Below are 7451 nucleotides of genomic sequence, written 5' to 3'. Positions count from 1 at the left end.
GCTATCTTGGAAGTGCACAAAGCGTCACTGTTGCTCTATGAGGAAAATACTTCGTGCATTACTCAGAGTGGCCACCCATTGTTACTGTCCCTTGACGAGGAAACTGGTTTGTGCATTATCTGGATTGTCCACCCAGTTTCACTGTTGCTCCATGAGGGAAATACTTAATGGCACTGGGTCACCCCTTGTGGTAATGCACACTTGCTCCACGAAATAAATGCTTTCTGCATTACCCCGAGTGGCCACCCAGTGTCACTGTTGCTGCATTCGGGAAATACCGAGTGCATTAGCTGGATTGGGCATCTGGTGTCACTGTTGCTCCACGAGAGAAATGATCACTCAGCCTCTGTTCATAGAGCCAGTGATGTGGACGGGATGGGAGAGGGAGGAAGGGATGAGGGCAAGATTTCCAGCACCAATAAAGCTTTGTGTAGTGATGGCTCATGCAGCCCTAGCTGGAGGAGAAGCTGGCAGAAGTGGACATGAGCAGATTGGACTTCCTTCTCAGCAGACATGAACAGTCGTCAGCTTTCTGCCTCCGACATAATAGGCTGTGAGTAAGCGGTCAGTGCTTTGAATTCCTCATCTGTACTCGCTCTAGTATTCTTCACATTATGTGTGCTTCCTCGTTGGGTACGGGGCTCTGTGAGATTACGGCTCAGGAGGGGCCAGAGTCTGCTGTGCAGAGTGATTATTTCAGGTGCGGTTGCAAGGGGTGCTTTTTAGTTGGAGTATTAGAGGCGTAATGGGGGGAGGGTTCGGGACGGAGCGCCACCGTGTGGCAGACGCATAAAGAATAGCCTACGTGACATTGCCCACTGAGATGGTAACTTATTTGTTTTTCCTCCTTGTGCTCGGTTTAGAACCAAGGAAAAAAATCAGACTTCAGAATTTCCTCCCCTCATTGGATGGAAAGTGAGCGAGAGCGACCAGACACTGAGCATTGTTGATGCCACGCAAAAGCCGTCCAATTGGGAAAGGAACAGCCACCATCGTCGGTGAGATAAGTGTCTGTTTTGGTGACTGCTCTGCTCATGGCCCACCTTGCTCCTGGTAGGGACATCCTGTTAGCTGGGGCTGGCTTTGTAAGAAAATGTTCCTGACTAGCTGGGGTTACGAGGGAGACAAGGTCCCCATTTTCAGGGGCTGGTCATTTCTCTGGCCAGGAGCAGTGTATCCTCTGCAGCAGAAGGTTAGATCGAGGAGGATGACTCCAGGTGATGAGATGCTTACCTTCCTCCCATGTTTCTTCTTTCTGTCTCTCTCTCTTCTCTAGTGTGTTGGCCAACTCTCTGACTCTCTCTCCTCTCCTCTCCTCTCCTTTCTTTGTGCTGTCTCCCTTCTTAAGACATGGGCAGGCGTGCTAGGTGTTCATCCCCACAGGCTATGTCTCGGGAGCCACGGAGAAATAGGAGGGGACGAAAATCATGCAGGGCAGTGAATGCAAGAGTGGAGCGGTGACTGTTGGTGTTAACTCGGTCTCTGTTCTTCGAGTGGGGCCGATATAGATGGGATGGAAGAGTGAGGCAGGGCTGAGGGAAAGATTTCCAGCACCAAGAGAGCTTTGTATTGTGATGGCTCATGCTTGGTTTTTGCAGCTGCTCTTGCAGAGGACTTGTGCAGGAGCTCTAGCCGGAGGAGAAAGTGGCAGAGGTGGACCTGAGCAGCTCGTGCATCCTTCCAAGGAGACACAAACAGTCCTTATGTTTCTGCCTTCTGCATAACTGGCTGTGAGTAGGAGGTCAGTGCTTTGAATTCCTCATCTATACTCGCTGTTGTTTCCTTCACAGGCCGTGTGCTTCCTTGTTGGGTACGAGGCTCTGGGATTAAGGCTGAGGAAGGGACAAGAGTCTCCTGAGCAAAGTGACTATTTTGGGTGCTGTTACAATGGGCGCCTTCTAGTTGCAGTTGTAAAGTAGTAACAGGAGATGGGTTGAGGGCGGAGCCATGGGATACAGGAGATGTGAAATGAAGAGACTATGTGACACTGCAGACGGAGATGCGAATTTTTTTTGTCCCGTCCCCCTGTCCCCCCCCCCATCGGGTTTCGTACCAAGGAAAAAGAAGTCAAGCCTCAGAGTCTACTGCCTTCATGCAATGGAAAGTGAGTGAGAGCAGGGAGCCTGTGATCGTTGTTTATGCTAGGCAAGAGCTGTCCGTCTGGGAGCCGAGCAGCCGTCACTCTCAGTGAGATAAGTGTCTGGTTCGGTGAGGTCTCTGCTCACGCCCCACCTGAGCCCAGGTAGGGAAGCCCCGTAAGGTAGGGCTGGGTTTGTAAGAAAAGGTTCCTGACTAGCTGTGGTTACAAGGGAGAAAAGGTCCCCATTTTCAGAGGCTGCTCATTTCTCTGGTCAGGAACGGTGTTGCGTCCGCAGCAGAAGGTTGCATCTAGGAGGATGACTCAGGTGGTGAGTTGCTTGCTATCCTACCATGGTTTTTTTTTTCTCTCTCTCTCTCTCTCTCGTGTATGTTGACCAACATGCGCGCGCGCGCTCTCTCTCTCTGTGCTTGCCTATCCTTGTGCTGTCTCCCTTCACAGGACATGGGCAGGCACTTTAGGTGTGCATCCCCACAGGCTATGTCTCGGGAGGCATGGAGGAGTAGGAGGGGACAAAAACCATGCAGGACAACGCGTGCGAGAGTGGAGTGCTGACTGTCAGTGTTAACTCGGTCTCTGTTCATTGAGTGGGGCCAGTGTATTCACTCCCTCATCGGATGGAAAGCGAGCGAGAGCAGTGAGCCCGTGAGCATTGTTGATGCAAGCCAGGAGCCGTCCAGTTGTCAGTGGACCAGTTGCTACTGTCAGTGAGATAAGTGTCTGGTTGGTGAAGGCTTTGCTCACGGCCCGCCTAGCTCCAGGTAGGGACGCCCCGTTAGCTGGGGCTGGGTTTGTAAGAAATGGTTCCTGACCAGCTGTGGTTATGAGAGAGACAAGGTCCTCATTTTCAGGGGCTGCTCGTTTCTCTGTCCAGGAACGGTGTCTCCTCCGCAGCAGAAGGTTTCATCGAAGAGGTTGACTCCAGCTGGTGAGTTGCTTGCCTTCCTCCCATGTTTTTCTCTCTTCTCTCGTGTGTTGGCCAACTTGCTCTCTCTCTCTCCTCTTGTCTTACTGTCTCCCTTTGTAGGACATGGTTAGGTGTGCATTCCCACAAGTGAGGTCTTGGGTGCCATGGAGAAGGAGGAGCGGACGAAAATCATGCAGGGCAGTAGAAAGGGTGCTGAAAGTACCTGAAGAGACAAAGGAACTGAGAAGGGGGAAGTCCAGGGCTGAGTCCAGACTAAGACAGGAGTCTAGTCTGTGAAGAGAAACAACTGGAAGTCTAAGCTGCAGAAACTCTTCACCTTGCCTAAAGACATTTAGGATGAGAAATTACTTCTTAAATCCAGTCTCTTTAAGATCTTTTGCTTAGTATGCATGTGTATTTGTATTTGCTTAGTAATCTGCCTTCTTCTGTTTGCTATCCCTTATAATCACTTAAAATCTACCTTTTTTTCTTCTTATTATTATTATTCAACCCAGTTTGTGCAACTTTCAATGCGGGGGTCAGGTCAAGTTGTGCATATCTTCCTCCACATTGAATTTATGAGCGTATGTTGTATAGATTTTGCAACAGCTCAAGACAGTATTATTTTGGGTGTACTTTCCAGAGGGGAACTGCATTTGAGTGCTGGGCGATTTCCTAGCAGAGTCTTCTTGTAGAGAGCTGTTTACAGACTCAGTGTGATTCTACAGCTGCTGCGTCCCTCCTTACGTGCGTGTGCTGCCAGAGGCTGGAGAGCCTAAGTGAGCAAAACACGGAGAGGGAGTCCAGGCTAGTGGAGCAGTCAGGCTCAGTGAAATCCCAGTACATCAGGTGGCATCCCAGCAGGGGGTCAAACCTCTCCCAGGGTGGGGCCCCTGAGAAAAGACCTCTGCATCTAACTGGGGCACGATAAACGTGCGGGAATCCTTTGTTGCCCTCTCAAGGAATTGTCAGGTGCTATGGAATCTTCCTGAAGTCCAGTAACTTCGTGGAGAGCAACTTGACTGTAACAAGAGATGCTTAGTCCTCAAGTGTCTCTTCCTTCTGTATCACTGGGTGAGCTTCCTTGGTCATGCCAGTCTCGTCGTCCTCTCTAAAGCAGGCCACATTCAGCAGAGGACGGGAGCAGGGGTCTGAGAGTAGCCCTCAGCCTTTGTCTGCTCTCACCAGGTAGCACCACCCACGGCATGTGGAGGGTCCAGGACTCTGCACAGCACTCCAGACTGACCTGCTACAGCTCAGGCTCCTGGGTCCTAACCTCAGCGCTCACTGCCCCCAGAGGGCTCTCTCTGTACGTTACCCCCCACTGGCCACCGGGTGTCACTCCTGCTCCAAGGCAGACACCCCCTGCATTGCTCCAGATGGCCACCGAATGTCACAGCAGTGCTGTGAGAGAGAGGTTTTGTGCATTACTTTGACAGGTCACCGTGTGTTACCATTGCTCTGAGGGAAATGCTTTGTGCATAACTGGGATTCGGCACCCATCCTCACTGTCCCTTCATAAAGGAAACGGTTTGTGCATTAGTGGATTGGCTACCCGGTGTCACTGGTCCTCGACGAAGGAAATGCTTTGTGCAATATCTGGATTGGCCACACAGTGTCAGTGTTGCTGCATGAGGGAAATTCTTTGTGCAATACCCTGAGTGGCCACCTAGTGTCACTCTTGCTCCTTGAGGGAAATTGTTTCTTGATTACACTGAGTGGCCACAGAGAGTCACTGTTTCAAACAACGCGACAAACTACACCGTCACACACACACACAACCCAAGACACCGATACACATGACATTGACACACACACAACATGACACACCACGTTGCGCGTCGCACTGCACGTTGTACATAGCACGCCGCACACGCACAACACATTGCGCACACACAACACAACCTGTCACATGACACACAAAAAGACACACAAAACGTCACACGACACAGACACACAACACTCAAGAAAACGCACACAACACGTCACACACACAACACATCATGACACAGAACACGACACAAAAATTACCCACAAATCACACACAAAACATGATACTGACACACAACACGACACAAAACATCACACACATGTTACACACACACACCACAAAACTCAAGACAAGACACAGCATGACATACAACACGTCTCAAACACAAAACATGTCACACGCACATAATACCGATACACACACACACACACACCCCTTGACACACAACACTCAAGGAAACACACACCCACCCCTTGACACACAACACTCAAGGAAACACACACCCACCCCTCGACACACAACACTCAAGGAAACACACACACACACACCCCTTGACACACAACACTCAAGGAAACACACACACACACACCCCTCGACACACAACACTCAAGGAAACACACACACACACACACACACCCCTCGACACACAACACTCAAGGAAACACACACACACACACACACACCCCTCGACACACAACACTCAAGGAAACACACACACACACACACACACACCCCTCGACACACAACACTCAAGGAAACACACACACACACACACACACACCCCTCGACACACAACACTCAAGGAAACACACACACACACACACACACCCCTCGACACACAACACTCAAGGAAACACACACACACACACACACACCCCTCGACACACAACACTCAAGGAAACACACACACACACACACACACCCCTCGACACACAACACTCAAGGAAACACACACACACACACACACACACCCCTCGACACACAACACTCAAGGAAACACACACACACACACACCCCTCGACACACAACACTCAAGGAAACACACACACACACACACACCCCTCGACACACAACACTCAAGGAAACACACACACACACACACACACCCCTCGACACACAACACTCAAGGAAACACACACACACACACACACACCCCTCGACACACAACACTCAAGGAAACACACACACACACACACACACACACCCCTCGACACACAACACTCAAGGAAACACACACACACACACACACCCCTCGACACACAACACTCAAGGAAACACACACACACACACACACACCCCTCGACACACAACACTCAAGGAAACACACACACACACACACACACCCCTCGACACACAACACTCAAGGAAACACACACACACACACACACCCCCCTCGACACACAACACTCAAGGAAACACACACACACACCCTCGACACACAACACTCAAGGAAACACACACACACACACACACACACCCCTCGACACACAACACTCAAGGAAACACACACACACACACCCCTCGACACACAACACTCAAGGAAACACACACACACACACCCCTCGACACACAACACTCAAGGAAACACACACACACACACACCCCTCGACACACAACACTCAAGGAAACACACACACACACCCCCCTCGACACACAACACTCAAGGAAACACACACACACACACACCCCTCGACACACAACACTCAAGGAAACACACACACACACACACCCCTCGACACACAACACTCAAGGAAACACACACACACACACCCCCCTCGACACACAACACTCAAGGAAACACACACACACACACCCCCTCGACACACAACACTCAAGGAAACACACACACACACACCCCCCTCGACACACAACACTCAAGGAAACACACACACACACACACACACCCCTCGACACACAACACTCAAGGAAACACACACACACACACACACACCCCTCGACACACAACACTCAAGGAAACACACACACACACACACACCCCCCTCGACACACAACACTCAAGGAAACACACACACACACACACACCCCCCTCGACACACAACACTCAAGGAAACACACACACACACACACACCCCCCTCGACACACAACACTCAAGGAAACACACACACACACACACACCCCCCTCGACACACAACACTCAAGGAAACACACACACACACCCCCCTCGACACACAACACTCAAGGAAACACACACACACACACACACCCCCTCGACACACAACACTCAAGGAAACACACACACACACACACACCCCCCTCGACACACAACACTCAAGGAAACACACACACACACACACACACCCCTCGACACACAACACTCAAGGAAACACACACACACACACACACCCCCCTCGACACACAACACTCAAGGAAACACACACACACACACACACCCCCCTCGACACACAACACTCAAGGAAACACACACACACACACACACCCCCCTCGACACACAACACTCAAGGAAACACACACACACACCCCCCTCGACACACAACACTCAAGGAAACACACACACACACACACACACCCCCCCTCGACACACAACACTCAAGGAAACACCCACACACACACACACCCCCCCCCTCGACACACAACACTCAAGGAAACACACACACACACACACACACCCCCCCTCGACACACAACACTCAAGG

General features: G+C 51.0%; 1 long non-coding RNA gene across 3 annotated transcripts; it reads left to right on the top strand.

Annotated features, from left to right (window-relative positions):
• The first annotated feature begins 504 nt into the window (after positions 1–504).
• LOC140901245 (uncharacterized) lies at positions 505–3459 on the top strand. Of its 3 annotated transcripts, XR_012155810.1 has the most exons (5): positions 505–998; positions 1599–1741; positions 2540–2859; positions 2973–3026; positions 3126–3459. It is a non-coding gene; the product is annotated as an uncharacterized lncRNA (long non-coding RNA). The 3 variants fall into 3 exon arrangements; XR_012155808.1 differs by having other exon boundaries at positions 2540–3026; XR_012155809.1 differs by lacking the exons at positions 505–998; positions 1599–1741 and adding an exon at positions 2050–2408 and having other exon boundaries at positions 2540–3026.
• The last annotated feature ends 3992 nt before the right edge of the window (positions 3460–7451 follow it).

The sequence above is a fragment of the Lepidochelys kempii genome, chromosome 21 (assembly GCF_965140265.1).
Source record: "Lepidochelys kempii isolate rLepKem1 chromosome 21, rLepKem1.hap2, whole genome shotgun sequence".
NCBI lineage: Eukaryota > Metazoa > Chordata > Testudines > Cheloniidae > Lepidochelys > Lepidochelys kempii.
Note: the sequence above shows the minus strand (reverse complement) of the source record. Positions and strands in the feature narration are given on the sequence as shown.